This window comes from Dendrobates tinctorius, unplaced genomic scaffold (genome assembly GCF_039654945.1).
Source record: "Dendrobates tinctorius isolate UK_male_01 unplaced genomic scaffold, ASM3965494v1 ptg000199l, whole genome shotgun sequence".
Classification (NCBI taxonomy): domain Eukaryota; kingdom Metazoa; phylum Chordata; class Amphibia; order Anura; family Dendrobatidae; genus Dendrobates; species Dendrobates tinctorius.
In genome coordinates, this window is record NW_027361866.1 from 1,228,638 (window position 1) to 1,245,106 (window position 16,469).

At 50.0% G+C, this 16,469-nt stretch overlaps 1 long non-coding RNA gene across 1 annotated transcript; it reads right to left on the bottom strand.

Annotated features, from left to right (window-relative positions):
- Positions 1–517: 517 nt before the first annotated feature.
- LOC141056752 (uncharacterized) lies at positions 518–12,685 on the bottom strand. Its single transcript, XR_012221923.1, has 3 exons — positions 12,570–12,685; positions 8,426–8,550; positions 518–766 (listed from the first exon to the last, which is right to left on the bottom strand). It is a non-coding gene; the product is annotated as an uncharacterized lncRNA (long non-coding RNA).
- Positions 12,686–16,469: the final 3,784 nt, after the last annotated feature.

A 16,469-nucleotide genomic window follows, 5' to 3' on the forward strand; every position in this document is an offset into this window, starting at 1 on the left:
TTACCTTTACTTGATAGTCCGGGGTGCAGAGCAGGGGATCACAGATGGTGAGGGAGATCCGGTTAGCCTTGAAGCAGTTCAGGATCCACTGAGCCAGATGGATATGGAGGCCTCCCTACTGCACTATCCTCTGAGGTCCTTGCTGCCTAAAGCTGTGCTTGGGCCTCTATTCCTGCTTTTCTTTAAGCACTTGAGCCGTTTTTACAGGTGTCGCTCCTTCGTGGCGGCTCTGGGCTCAATTATGCTGCTGTGCCGCTGAGTGTTTTATGGGGCCAGGAGGCCTGAAGTCCCCTGCCGTCCGGATTTAGCTGTCGGGATCTCTTTACCTGCGCAGCCACGAACTCCGGAGTCTGCTTTCAAGCGCTCAGCTCTGAGGTGAGCTTACTCTCAGCTCCACTCCCCAGATTCCCCAAATTTCTCCTTTCCTCCCCAACTCTCCTCAGACTCTGTCATCCCTCACCCCCTTCTCTCACTCTCGTCTGACTGACTCTTTCCAGAACAATCTCTTTACCTCAGCACTAACTCCTTCCACCAACTGTCACTCCCTTAAGCTCTACCCCTTCTCTACTTTCTCCACCCACACCCTCTAATTAACTCCCCCTGGTCAGATGGGGACTAGTGTTGAGTGCTGGTGTGTGAGTCCTGACAGTGCCCCTTCCTTACCTGAGAGCAGAATACCACACCTCTGGATAAAATGCAGTACCCTGTGGTGATTGAGACTGCAGGGGCACCAAATTCTCCCCGTTAAACACAGCACGTCCTCGGGCTGGAACAGAGCAAAAACAGATGCTAACAACATGCAAAATATTCTGAGATGCATCGCAACAAGTATAACAGCCAAAAGGTAACTCCTCTTCCCTTTATGGTAGGCACTTTCACTTGACCGTTGCATAATATTACTATAATATAACTTTAATATAAATATGCAATATAGCTTTACTATAAATAACACTTCTATCAAGTTCAATAAACTTCAGTTTTCGTCTTTTAGTCTTTAGCGCAATATAGGGAACCCGTCTCAAACCCCCACCGTAGGCCTTGAGTGAGGCTACAAGGCACTCTGGTCACCTCGTTGGACCACTTTTTCGGCCATGCCAGACGGTTTTAGTTCTTTGGTCACTTGAATGTGAGTGCAACACTCACTATATAAACTGTAAAACCAACAAGGAGCACCTTAAGAAGTGCTAACTACTGTATTTACAAGGAAGTTCTGGTCACTCAATGTCCATGACCACAGTCTCTATTAACTTCAATAAAGAACAAAACCTAACCAGGTAAATTTAACTACCGTATATACAGTTACACATTGCTTTCTTTCTTACTGCTTCTGTGATTTCCAGGGTAGTACCTGGGGCTGGCCACTTCCTGGCTGGGAAAGTTCTTGGTGCATAACTACACCAGCTATCACTAGTTGTTTAGGTCTTACTGCTGAGGTTTGGGTAGCCTGATCATGCATTATTGGTCTGGCTGGAACTGCAGGGGCTGGTGCAGCTGTTGATGTTTCTGCAGGATCCGATTTGGCTTGGGCTAGTGCAACGGTTGGTGTTACTGCTGCTGCAGGTTCCAGAACAATCTCTTTACCTCAGTGTAAGAGGGTGAAGAGGAAGAAGAGCCCAAAGGGGGTTACCTCCCCTGCTTCGTGTCCGGAACCACCTAGCCAGGCAGCAGGGTTGCCTGGGGAAGACTTTATGGCCTGGACCGACTGCACCATGTGACTGTAAGGGGCAGTGAAGAAAGAGAAGGGTCGGTGGACCGGAAGCCGTGCAGGCTGAGGGCGCGAAAGCAGAGCACGCCAGAGACAGAGCAGAGCGCACCAGACAGAGACCAGGCTGCAGCATCGCGCTCCCAGAGAGAGCGAGAACTCCCCATCATACGACTGGGACTGTAGGACAAAACATAGAGAGCGCTGTATACTTTGTAGCCTCCGTGATCAGAAGAGACCTCCCCCCTGACAGTGCAGAGACAGTGACCCGAGCATACAGTCCTGGTGACTGCGGTGACAGGACGGAGCCCCTGAGTGTGGCAAAGAGACTTCCCAGTGAGCACAATAACGCTCTTGTGGAAAGACAGCTGGGATATCATATAGAGACTCAGAGCAGGGGAGACTCAGGACTGCAGCGTCTCCCTGCTCCGTGCTTTAACCCCTGAGGTTCCAGCCTCATCCAGAGAAGAGACTACAGAGACTGCAAGTGCCGCTGTTGTCGGTGCCAACATGGAAGAAAGAGACCCTTCAAACAAGCTTTCCCCGGACTGATAAGTTATAAGAATCCTAGTTTAACCATTTCAACACTGCATAATTGTTTAATAGCTTTCTTTAGTCTATTTTGCTGTTTTACTATTTATTCTGTCACATTTAACCCCCCACTGCTTCTCGCTGCGTGGAGAGTAGAGTCCCTGTAAATAAACCTTTATCTCTTGGTCTGTCTTGGATCCATGGCGACATCCTCAGCACCTGCAGCATGTTACAAGTGGTGTAGTCGGTAGGATGTCGCACAATGGCGTGGAGAGGGCAGACCAAGCAGTTGTGGGAGGCCCCAGGTCTAGCATCTCCCTGGGAGCCATGTTAAATAATTTGCCAAAATTCTCTGGGAGCAATGTTATGTTGTGGAGTTGGACAGAGCGCAATCGGGGAATGATGCAAATGCATCCCGTGACGCCGACCCTGGAGGCAGAGATAGCAGTGCTGGTCCTAGAGGGGGAGGCACAGGACTCTGTTATACTTAGACTCCCCCAGGCGAGAGATACCCTGGACAAAGTTCTACGTATACTTGAGAAGACGCATGGGGCCCCCACTGACGTAGGGGAACTGCGTATGTGACTGTTTCACCGGGTACAAAGAGAGGGGCAGACTGTGATGCAGTTTATGAATACCCTGCAGGAACTCCATACTGTCATTGTCCGGAAGGATGGCATAGGCGTAGGGCCGATTGACGTGGTACTACGAGACCAGCTGGTGACGGGCTTGCGTGATGTGATGATGAAGCAGGCCCTGCAAGAGCCCATGCGGGTAAAGCCAGACATGACTTTCTCTGAGGTCGGGAGTGAGGCTTGCACACGCGAGCAGGAGCAGGGAGTGATAGTGCCGGTGGGGAAGGTACGGAGCGGGGAGGTAACTGCCACCACGGCCGCTGCCCCCCAATGGGTGGAAGACTTGAAGAAGATTAAACAGTTCTGTGAGTCCAAGAGAACCCTGACTGTAGAGTCCAGCTCACTGGTGCGAGACAGAGAGACCGCCCCCAGACGTGAGACTAGTGTCACCCGGCGAAGAGGACCACCTACATGTTATAACTGCGGAGAACCTGGTCACATTGCTCAGTGGTGCCCTCGGCAGAACCAACCATCCCAGCGTCACCCGTTAAACTAGATGGCTCCGAGCTCGGGGGACGCCACCCGGAGCATGAAAATTTGAGAAGGAGTATCAGAAGTCCCACCAGAATCGTTTCCACGTGTCCCTTGGTCTGAGCCGAGATGAATGGACTAGCAGTACGTTGTCTAGTAGACACCGGCTCACAGGTTACCACTATGCCTGAAAGATACTTCCGACCGACACTTCACGGAGGCGCTGTGGCTAGAATGGGGCCTGGTGATTAAGCTCACAGCGGCTAACCACTTACCCATCCTGGTCGCAGGGGTGGTAGGATGAACATAGTGGTCTGCGGTAAGGATGTAGGGAGAAGAGGGGTAGTGCTGCTGGATGGAGAAGCGGCCGAAGACCTTACCGTAACCTTGGGCATGAATGTGCTTAAATATCTCGGTTGCCTTCTCTTCAACGAGTTCCTAGACCAGTTCCTGCAACAATGGAGTGACCAAACCCCTCAAAGGAGGGTCTTCCAGCAACTGATTTGGGCAGCTCAGGCCCAGGAAATATACAGTGATGGGAAGTCACTTGGCAAAGTAATCATACCCGTCTCGGTCAACCGAGTGTTGCCCCCTGGACAGACCGTGCTTCCCTTGCCTGTCTGGGCTGGTATCCCCTGGAGGGGGTTGAAGTACAAGTTGAAACTAGCAAGGCTGACCAGCTGCGGTCGGGAATATTAGTTGCACGGACCCTGGCTACGATGCGGAATGGAACTGTCCTCGTACATTGTGTAAATTTGGGAGAGAATGACGTGATCTTGGTCCCTGGAGTGAAGTGGCCCACATCCTAGGCATGCCCGATGAGCTAGTTCCATCTGAAGCAGTGTAGGTAACAGCAGGTTCGCAGGATGCAGTGACGAGACGCGAGACTGGTTGAACTTTGAAAAGCAAACTTTTATAATTTGAAGCCGCTAGGGCTATACTAAGCAACCAAAAAGGGATAACAACAGTTGTCCTCGCAGGGACTCAGTACAACCAAACACTATTTGAAAAGAACATGACTAACCCGGCCGAGGCCGGTTACTATGGGGCCACGGTATGGCCGTCTACGGGTGCTTATACTCTATTATGTCACTTATCCCTCCTGACGTCCCTCGGCGTCTCTGGAAGCTGCGTTGCTGATGAAGCTGCTTTGGCGTCTTTAATAAGGCTGCTTTGGGGTCTTTGATGAGGCTGCTCTGGCGTCTTTGATGAGGCTGCCTTGGCGTTGCAGCTGCTGGGCCCAGCTGCTGAAGATTTGGAGTAGTCTTCAGGCGTTCCAGCACCCAGGAGGAGTTGGGGCACAACAGGCCCTGATGGAGTCCTGAGATGAAGTAACCCCCTGTTGTACAGCGGGGTTGCGCTTGTGTGGCGCCCCTGAGGGTTCAGTCGCCACAGAGGTACTGCACCTCCTCCTGAGGTGTGGTACCCCACCATCCAGGTAAGGTGGAGACACCTGACCACACTCCAACAGCTGCATCCCACACAACATAGTAGTGTAGCAAAGCACCCTTTGGTGGCTCCCTGCTTGGAACACGAAGAGTGCTGGGAGGTGGGTGGAGCTTAGTCTGCACAAAGAGAGCGGGAGTTCTTTAGGACGGGGTCAGTCTGTGTGAGAAGATCCCCTGAGAGGGATGGATGAAGGAAGTGCTGCAGCAGAATTCAGTGACCTGAGTCTGCTGGCACAGGAAAGAGATATTCAGAAAGCCTAATTCTCCATAAGAAAGATAGTTTTGTACGGAACGTAAGGAGAAGAAGAGAACTAAGGATTAGGGTTAGAGCAGAGCCCTTCCTCAAGTTCTGAGCGCAAGGCCGGGGTCCGGTCCCCGAGGTTGTATGGATACTAATGGTCCTGCGACAGACACCGGAGGAATAGAAGTTGTCACCACTTTATTCCCACACAAGACTTGGGGGCACAACAGCAATGAGAGTGAGCCGGGACTTAGTAGCAAGGAGTCCCCGAAGCAGGCTACAGCTGTCTGCCGTACAAGAAGAGTTCTAAGAACATCAGAGAGGAGGTACTCCAGTGTAACTCAGTACTGTGAGTACTTCACTACGAGCGCTAAGGAGGGAGACGTTCAGAAAAGGCACATATGTTGGCGGAGTGTTGGAACGGAGTGTTTCATCTTGCCTGGAGGTTGGCTGGGCCCCTGACCTGGAGGACACGGCACCGAGGCGGGCACCTGTATGCACAACAGACTGAGTAAAGCTTTGGAACTACATGCCCTGGTGTCCTCCGCTTATTCCTGCGCCAACATACTTAGCACTGCTACATCGCTGTGCCTGACACTGCACCATCTGCGTCTCCTCGCTCTCTCTTCATCTACACTGCCCTGGGACCACTGCCCTACCTGTGGAGGGCCACAACACCATTGCTGCACCACACCATCTGTCCCAGAGGATCTGTCTGCAGCGTCGGCTTAACATCTTCATTGCCGAACACCACAGGTGGCATCACGAATCATTCACTAATAAGCTTTAATCATCATCCACACGCTCAACATCATCCTCCCCTTTTACAATGGACGCCCAGGACCACAGACCAGGTCGCAGCTGCTGTGAGATCTCCCATTGAAACCCACGGGCCCGGCTCCGAGTACCCCACGGCCCTGGCGGGCGACCCACTTGTTAGCGAGTTCAATGGGACTCCTGTCCCCAAGCAGGGTTGTGTCGCAGCGCTTAAGAGTGGCGGTTTACTGGCCACGCGCACAGCCTGGGGCTGTGTGCAGAGTGTCTCTGTTGATGAGGAACAGGCCCCAACTGCCGACCGCAGCGGGGTGAAGGCGGCTGCGAGCGGTGACAGACAGGCCGCAACCACGGGCTGAAGTGAAACGGCAGCGTCCGGGAGTGGCAGCGGGCAGGCCGCAACCGTGGGCTGAAGTGGGATGGCAGCAGCCGGGAGAGGGAGCGGACAGGCCGCGGAGGGCTCGAGCTCAGCGGTAACGGCCGAGGATGACCGGGGGCAGTTCCTAACCCGGGATTGGGGTGAAGAGGCAGTCCCCTGTCGATAAGCTCGGCGCCTCTTTCCTGAGGGCCACTGCATATCTACCCTCTGCTGCTGGTCTCTTCTCTTAACTGTCAGTGTCCTTCCCATTTTCTCACGCCCCCTCCGTCTCCTGCTCCCGTGTCTGACGTATCACCAACTGACTCCTCTGCGTGCTCCCTGTCCCTTTTATACTCGCCCCTCCCCTTGCTGTCCTGTCACTCTCAACAGTCCACTCTCCTCCTCTGTTCCCCGGGTACTGCTTCCTTAGGAACTCAGATGGTGGTCCCCTTGGATCCAGCCCGGACACTCTATGGGGGTCCTCCTCCCTACAGCAGTACAGCTGACTGCAAAGCCAGAAGATCCATGGCTGGTGACTGTAAATGCTGAAGTAACCCCAAACCCCAGATTGCTGAAGGAGGGGCGACGGATACTAGAGCACATGCGGGCGGAACTCTCAGAACTGACCCCCCAACAGGTTCCCCGGGTGGAGTCCTTTTTAGGAAAATATCAGGAAGTGTTTGCCAAAAATGAAGATGACTTTGGGCGCACCACCACAATAACACACAAAATACCCACCAGGGATGCGTACCTATCAGGGAACGGTATCGCCAGATACCCCTACAAATGTACCAAGAGGTGAAGGGGAAGCTGTCACAAATGTTGAAGAAGGGAGTAATACGTGAGAGCCAGAGTCCGAGGGCCGCCCCATTGTCCTGGTGCGAAAGAAGGACGAGTCTTTACGCTTCTGTGTGGACTACCACCGGCTCAACGCCTGTACAGTGCGGGATTCATATCCATTGCAGAGAATAGAGGAGTCCCTGTCAGCGTTAGGGAATGCCAGGTACTTTTCGACACTAGACCTGGCCAGCGGTTATTGGCAGGTAGCAATGTCCGAACAAGACCAAGCCAAAACAGCTTTCATTCTTCCAATGGGATTGTATGAATTTGACCGCATGCCATTCGGTCTGGCCGATGCCCAGGAATGTTTCAACGCCTCATGGAAAGATGTCTAGGGGACCTGAACTTTGAAGCTACTCTGATCTATCTGAACGATATCATCATCTTTGCCTCCACCTTCGGCGAACATCTACGGAGACTGGAGCAGGTTCTGAGTCGGCTACAAAAGCATGGGCTGAAAGTGAAGCCTCAAAAGTGTCACCTCAGAACTCAGATAGAGTACGGTATTTAGGGCACACTGACTCAGCTGAAGGAGTGAGGCCTTCTCAGGAGAAGATTGCCGAGGTACAGGAATGGCCTACCCCAAAAACTGTGAAGGAAGTGCACGCATTCCTGGGGCTCACAGGATACTTCCGACACTTCGTAAAAGACTTTATGAGCATCGCAAATCCTCTCTTCTCGAGCTGCTGAAAGGGGTGCCCTCCTGTGCAAAAAACAGGAATGAACGGTGGGGAGAGGTGAAAGGTTGCAGGATTTGGGAATGTTTAGTTTGCAAAAGAGAAGACTGAGAGGAGACTTAATAGCTGTCTACAAATATCTAAAGGGCTGTCACGTTGTAGAAGGATCAACTTTATTCTCATTTGCACAAGGAAAGACTAGAAGCAATGGGATGAAACTGAATGGGAGGAGACACAGATTAGATATTAGAAAAAACTTTTTGACAGTTAGAGTGATCAATGAGTGGAACAGGCTGCCACGAGAAGTGGTGAGTTCTTCTTCAATGGAAGTCTTCAAACAGAGGCTGGACAGACATCTGACTGGGATGATTTAGCGAATCCTGCTTTGAGCAGGGGGTTGGACCAGATGGCCCAGGAGGTCCCTTCCAACTCTACAATTCTATGATTCTATGATTCTATGATTCTATGAAAGCACCAGGAAGAAGCGTTCCTAACCTTGAAGAAAGCTTTGACAGACGCCCCCATGCTAGTGTACGCTGACTTCATGCAACCATTTATCTTGCACACCGATGGGAGTCTACAGGGGCTTGGAGCAGTGCTGTCGCAGATACAGGACAGGAAAGAGCGTGTCATAGCGCATGCAAGTTGGTCTCTACATGACTCTGAGAAGAACCCAGATAACTACAGTTCAATCAAGCTGGAGTTGTTGGTGCAAGTATGGGCAATGACGGAGAAATTTGCGGAGTACCTGGCTGGCTCTGAAGTTCACGTGCATACAGATAACAATCCGTTAGCTCATCTGGAGAAAGCGAAGCTCGGGGCACTGGAACAACGCTGGGTAGATCGGATGGCGAAATTCCGGTACAAGATCACCTATAAAAGAGGAGCAGAGAATACCCATGCTGATGCCCTTTCCCGAGTGAATTATCGTAGGCCAGCTCAGGGCCGGACTGGGACAAAAAAGCAGCCCTGCCACATAAAACTCCACCAGCCCACAAGCTATAACACGCCTCACCCCGATCAGTGAATTTTACTTTACTTTGTCGTGCCCCTCACTCTCCTAAAAGCAGATATTTGAAGTAGAGTTGAGCGACTTTGGTCAGATCGGGTTTCGTGAAACCCGAATGAAACAAAATTTGAGTCTGATGAAACTGGTCCGACTAGGGCAAAAAAAGTCGGACTTTCGTCCGAAACCTGACCCCAATGCAAGTCAATGGGGAATAAAAGTCGGCATTGAGTAGATGAATGCCATCCGCTCAATGCCAACTTTTATTTCCCATTGACTTGCATTGGGGTCGGGTTTCGGACGAAACTCCGACTTTTTTTGACCAGTTTCATCCGACTCAAATTTTGTTTCATGCGGGTTTCATGAAACCCGATCCGACCAAAGTCGCTCAACTCTAATTTGAAGAGCCACATGTGAATGGCGCCACAGTGAGTATGACTGATCACAGCTGCATTTACATGGTGCTCTACAGGGCTCCCGATTTTCAGGATCATGAAGATACCAGCAGTCGGATCTCCAGCAATTGGAAAGTTATCCCTTCTCTTACTTGGGATAATCCATTTAAATAGCTTTTCCAATATTTTATTTTTCCATAGTAATGTTAAAAATACTAAACCAATATGGACCCTCCCAAAGTCCAATGTCGACAGGAGAAGTGGTACTGTGCAGTTCATACAGGGCCGGCTCCAGGTTTTTGTGGGCCCCGGGTGAAAGTCTCAGTGGGCCTCAATTCATAATGCACAGATAAAGCAAAGAAATATAGGTATACAATGTCAAAAATGTCACTTCTTACATTACATGACTGACTGATATCTATTGTACATTCTACAATAGGTCAGAAACCAGACAGTATTGTCCTCCATACAGTATTATGGGCACCACATAGTGCTCCATACAGAATAATGAGCCCCATATATTACTCCATACAGAATAATGAGCCCCATATATTGCTCCATAAACTGCAATGAGCCCCATATAATGCTCCATCTATATATATAATCATCTTATCATGTCTGTCTGTCTTTCTGTCTGTAACCGAAATCCCGCGTTGCTGATTGGTCACGACAGTTAGGCCACGACCAATCAGTGACAGTAGCTTAGTCGTCGCGGCAACACGGCTGCATCGCTTATTGTACAGGCACATTACAGCCGTTAAAGGCATCACTGCTGCGTCGCTCATTACACAGGCACAGTCCTGTACATATTCTAGAATACCTGATGTGTTAGAATTGGGCCACCATCTAGTACAGAATAATGAGCCCCATATATTGCTCCATACAGAATAATGAGCCCCATATAATGCTCCATACAGAATAATGAGCCCCATATAATGCTCCATACAGAATGATGAGCCCCATATATTGTTCCATTCAGAATAATGAGCCCCATATATTGCTCCATACACTGTAATGAGCCCCATATAATGCTCCATACAGAATAATGAGCCCCATATAATGCTCTATACAGAATAATGAGCCCCATATATTGCTCCGTTCAGAATAATGATCCCCATATATTGCTCCATTCAGAATAATGATCCCCATATATTGCTCCATACACTGTAATGAGCCCCATATAATGCTCCATACAGTATAATGTGCCCCACATAATACTCTATACAGTATAATGAGCCCCATACCTTGCTCCATACAGAATGGGCCCCATATAATGCTCTATATAGAATATGATGGGCCCCTTATATTGCTCCAAACAGAATGGGCCCTTACATAATGCTCCATATATAATGGGCCCCATATAAGTCTCCATATAATGTTCCAGTGTATGATGGGCCCCATATGATGCTACGGTATATAATGGGCCTCATATATTGCTCAAAACATAGAAAAAAAACCTTGACCTCTCCTCGCTGGCCGCTGCTCTGCTCTGGAACCCTCAATGTCAGTGGCTTCCGGCTCTCTGCACTGTGACTGTTCAGGCAGATGGTGCACAGACATGATGTCACTGCACCCTCTGACCTGAAACAGCACAGTCAGAAGACGCCGCAGCGGAGGAGCAGGAAGAGGTAAGAATCGCAAATGCCGCAAGTATCGAAAGCCCAGCAGTGCCTGTATATACATCACCACACCAGCCAGGCCGCCCAGCCCCTGTATATACATCATCATCCCAGCCAGGCTCCTCCAGACCCTGTATATACATCATCATCCTAGCCAGGCCCCCCAGCCCCTGTATATACAGCATCAGCCAAGCCAGGCCCCCCAGCCCCTGTATATACATCATCAGCCCAGGCAGGCCCCCCCAGTCCCTGTATATACATCATCATCCCAGCCAGGCCCCCCCAGCCCCTGTATATACATCATCATCCCAGCCAGGCCCCCCCAGCCCCTGTATATACATCATCCCAGCCAGGCCCCCCCAGCCCCTGTATGTACATCATCCCAGCCCTGCCAGGCCCCCCCAGCCCCTGTAATACAGAGGCTAGGGGGGCCTGCCTGGTCCGATGTATATACAGGACCTGTATATACATCAGACCAGGCAGCCCCGCAGCTCCTGTATAACTCACCCGGCCACACCGCTGTTTGGCGTCACTGAATATACTAGTATAGTACTGCCGCTGAGATTGCATCATTGTAATAATAGAGTGGTAGGCGCACTACTATCAATAAATGATTACAAAAAATATGTATATAGATGGGGTGCAAAACCTAGTCTATATGTAATTACTGAAAAAAGAAAGAGAAAAGCCAAGACTATCAATGGCATGCACAACCACAATTGTAAAACATGTGAAAACCTTTATTACACCTCAAACAAAACAACATTAAAACTAATTAAAAATGTAGATACATGGCAATCAACCTGCACCCCCTTCTTATGAATCTATTGTATGGAAAATCCACTATTAGTAACAATTATATTTGAGCTGGCTGACAGAGGAGGCACATAAAGCCCCCGTTACACATAACGATGTCCCAGCAATCCCACCAACGATCCGACATAATGGGATCGCTGGGACATCGTTAGGCTGATCGCTGGTGAGCTGTCACATAGACAGCCCCAGCGATCAGGACCAGCGACACTGGACGCTGGTTTCTAATGTAAACGTCGGGTATCCAGGAGCAGTGTGACTCCTGGATACCCGTTGTTTACCTTGGAAACCGGCATACACGCTGGTTTGCAAGGTAAATATCGGGTATCTAGGAGCCGTGCGACTCCTGAATACCCGCTGTTTACCTTGGAAACCAGCATCGCTGATCGTTGGTCTCTCGCTGCCACACGCAGCGACGCATGCTGGGCAGCGGGAGACCAGCGATCAAAAAACGGCTCAGGCCGCTCGAGCACGATCAGCGATAACCGGCAGGGGGGCCGGTCGCTGATTCCCGTCACACACAGTGATCTCGCTGGTGTGTCACAAAATCAGCGATCTCGCTAGCGAGATCGCTGTGTGTGATAGGACCTTAAGGAAATCAGAACATGATGCAACCAAAAGGAGGAATTAGTGTCCATACATGTCAATAATTTGAGATAAATCCTGACAATAGTTGCAAGTGTGTAAATATAGCAAAAATTCCAAGGGCATAAAGCCACATATAAAGTGCCATAAGTTCAGGATTTAATGGAGATAACCCCTAATAATATAAACCCAAGGCTGACCAGTGCCTCTGATTGATGAGCCAACACATAAGTAAACTACTAATAGACCAATAATTCTCTTGTAATTACAAGAGAAAGTACAGTAGGTATATAACCTGATAAATGACGGCCTGATGTGGGTGGATAAGAGAGGCCTGGTAGCTGTTAGAGGATAATCTAGGTCACAATTAGCAGCTCAAAGAAGGCTTGTAATAAAGCCATATAAATGCGAATCAGCAATACAAAGAGGGGGGTGGGGGAGTGGGAAAGCCCGAGATAGCATCATTGAACTTACTGGACTCAGCGGCTGCGCACGGGTAGGAGATCTCCTCCGGATGCCCGGGGCTGCTGGGTGATGACAGGTCAGTGGTGCTGCTGCAACCATGGATGGAAGAGAGCAGAGCACGCTCTCTCCGCCCTCAAAGAAAGAACGTGCGACGTGCATAGTCACGTTGCGCGTTATTAACCCCCTAGGGTGCCGTCCCCCCAGCCTTGTTGCCACTAACCAATGCGCGCTGCCCGCACCTGTAAAACCGCCACCATGCCCGCAGATTTAAAGTGCCGGAGGCAGGAAAAACAGGCCGGTAGCCGCTGCTTCAGCTGGCAAGCAGCCAGAGGAGCGGATGCCGCCAGCCAGCGGCACACTACATAGCGGCCCAGCGGGACAATGCCTGGTTGGGTACATTACCAATCTGGGCCTGGGCCAGCTCCTATTCGGGATGAAGAGCTGGAGGTTGTGGAGGTCCTGGAATTTGGAGGAACTGCCAGGTGGCAGCTACGCGGGAGACAAAACAGTAAGAGACTCGTGCGAGTTTAATGGAACAACCCCGCTATGAGTGGGTCCGAGTGTAGCAGGAGGATCATGAGATAGCCCAGTTTAGATGGTGGATCCCGTCTAAACAGGTGCCCAGCTATCATGAGAGGAGGACTGTGACGCGCCCCAGAGGCCGTGGGATACTCAGCGCCGGGCCCATTAACTTCAATGGGAGATGTCACAGTGGCGGTGACCCGGTCCGTGTCCCCAGGCGGTCATATAAAAGGGGTAGAATTGAATGGGGATAGAGTTTATGTAGTGATTCGTGACACCAGTTGGAGTGTTCGACTGTAATATAGCCGGCACTGCAGATGATTCCTGGGGGAGTAGATGGTGATGGCAGTGCAGATGTTAAACCCTCTCCAACCAGGGCAGACCCCCAGAGATTGTGATGCAAGTAGAAGGCACGGAGTAATAAGCCAGGAGACAAGGAAAGTCACTTTATCATTTACTGTAGTTCAGGTGCAGTTCAGAGGAGATATTACAACTCTCACCAGGTTACAGTCTGTTCTGCAGAATGGGAATTATCCTCTCTGCTGTGACTCAGTGTAACTTCCTGCTATTCTAATCCCTTCGGGGACCAAGGCTTCCCAGAGCCTAAAACTTCCGTTATAGCCTCTACTCACTGTGTATTTCTCCTTTGGCAACTTGCACCATGGATCCTGTGTGTGAGCAGCTCAAGTTCCCACTTGCACTATCCTTCACTGAACCTAGGTTGTTGCAGTTTTCCGGGGAGAAAACACAATGCTGTTGGTTGTGTAATCCCACACAGTCTCTCAGCTTACCACTCTGCTCTGAAAGCATGTATGGTCTAAGGGCTGACACCCTGATGCTTCTTAGCTCTCACTCCTGGGTTGAGCACATGTCTAATGGCTCCCAAGAGCGTTCTTCTTTTCCTCCACACTGAAAACAACAGCTTTGTCTCCTCCCCCTCCCAATTAGGACATGTCTGCAAAGCTCTAAGCTTCAGACAAGTAAGGGAGTGAGGTGAATTGTGTGTGTGTTGCGGTCTCTAACAGAGAAAGCATAACTCCATTGCTTACAAAACACATGCAAAACAGTACAAATTTAACCCTTTTGTGGTGATAAAGACACAGGGCGCCACATTTGCATCACCTGAAATGCTGCGGATGTTTCGGCAATGGGAAAAGCTTCAGCTGCGAGACGGCATCCTTTATCGGAAGATGTTTCTATGCTCAGAACTCAGCCTCATCTGGCAGACGGTGATTCCCTCATCCTTGTTGGACCAGGCGGCTACAGAGGCTCATGAAAAAGGAGCCCACTTTGGTCCTGAAAAGACCTTCCAATGGCTGCAGCGCCTGTTTTACCATCCCAATCTGAGGAGTGTAGTGGAAATAGTCTGCCAGCAGTGCCGGAACTGTGAACTAGTCAAACCACCCGAACAGCGGGCTCCCACGCAGACAGTGAAATCATCTGGTCCTCTGGATCTGCTGGCAACAGACTATCTGACGATTGGAGCATCAAGGCTAGGAGCACTGCCGTTGTACTCCCCCGCTCGCTATAACCAAGACCAATTCGTCTGGCAACAAATTGTTCAGAGATTGGAAGACTGTCAACGAGAAGTACAGAAAATCTCGCCCGTGGAATGGTGAGCAAAAAGAGAGGGGGAATGTAAAAGGGTGAAGAGGAAGAAATGCCTAAAGGGGATACCTCCCCTGCTCCATGTCCGGAGCCACCTAGCCAGGCAGCAGGGTTGTCGGGGAAAGACTTTCTGGCCTGGACCGACTGCACCATGTGACTGTAAGGGGCAATGAGGAAAGAGAAGGGGTGGTGGACCGGAAGCTGTGCAGGTTGAGGGCGTGAAAGCAGAGCGCACCAGAGACAGAGCAGAGTGTGCCAGACAGAGAGCAGGCTGCAGCATTGCGCTCCCAGAGAGAGAGAGCTCCCCGTCAGAGAACTGGGACTGTAGGACAAGACATAGAGAGCGCTGTATGTGAGTACATGGACTCGGTAGCCTCCGAGACCAGAGGAGACCTCCCCCTGACAGTGCAGAGACAGTGACCCGAGCGCACAGTCCCGGTGACCGCGGTGACAAGCCGGAGCCCCTGAGTGTGGCAGAGAGACTTCCCAGTGAGTGCAATAAAGTTCTTTTAGAGAGACAGCCGAGATATCATATAGAGACAGAGCAGGGGAGACTCAGGTCTGCAGCGTCTCCCTGCTCCTTTCTTTAACCCCTGAGGTTCCAGCTTCATCCAGAGGAGAGACTACAGAGACTGCAAACGCTGCTGTTGTCGGTGCCAATGTGGGAGAAAGAGACCCTTCAATCAAGCTTTTCCCAGACTGATAAGTTATAAGAATCCCAGTTTAACCGTTTCAACGCTGCATAATTGTTTAATAGCTTTCTTTAGTTTATTTTGCTGTTTTACTGTTTACTCTATCACATTTAACCCCCCCACTGCTTCTCCCTGCTGTGAGAGTAAAGTCCCTGTAAATAAACCTTTAACTCTTGGTCTGTCTCGGATCCGTGGTGACATCCTCAGCACCTGCAGCATATTACATCAGCACTAACTCCTCCCACCAACTGCCACTCCCTTGAGCTCCGCCCCGTCTCTACTTTCTCCACCCCCACCCTCTAATAAACTCCCACCTGGCCAGATGGGGACTAGTGTTGGGTGCTGGTGTGTGAGTCCTGGCAGTGCCCCTTCCTTATCTGAGAGCAGAGTACCACACCTCTGGATGAAGTGCAGTACCCTGTGGCAACTGAGACCGCAGGGGCGCCACATAATCATTCAGACTATAACCTCTACAACATGGGCAAGACCAAAGAGCTTTATAACGATGTCAGGGACAAGATCATAGATCTGCACAAAGCTGAAATAGGCTACAAATACAATTGCCAGAGGGATCAAATACTTATTTCTCACTTCAAAATGCAACTAAATTTATATAATTTATACAATTTGACTTTCTGGATTTTATTTTTGATATTCTATCTCTCATTGTTAAAATTAACCTACCCTTAAAATTATAGACTGCTCATGTCTTTGTCAGTGGGCAAACTTACAAAATTAGCAAGCGATCAAATACTTATTTGCCCCACTGTAAATGGATTAGACTGAGACATAGAGGTCATTAAGAGGATATCTAGATAATTTACCATATATATTGGGAATCTTCACGTAACAGATGGTTTCAGTCTGACCCTTCTCTGTGTCTGATACTATCGGAATTGCTTGTTTCACCAATATACTGTGAATATCTTGCCTTGAATGTAAATTTGTATAAATGTTGGCTATGGGATGGAGAATTAGGCCGGGGTCACACTAACCGACGCAAAATACGGTCCGTAGTTTACAGGCATGATACGAATGAATGACCCCTAAATAGTGCTCAGTATGTCATCCGTAAGCAAGGTGCGGT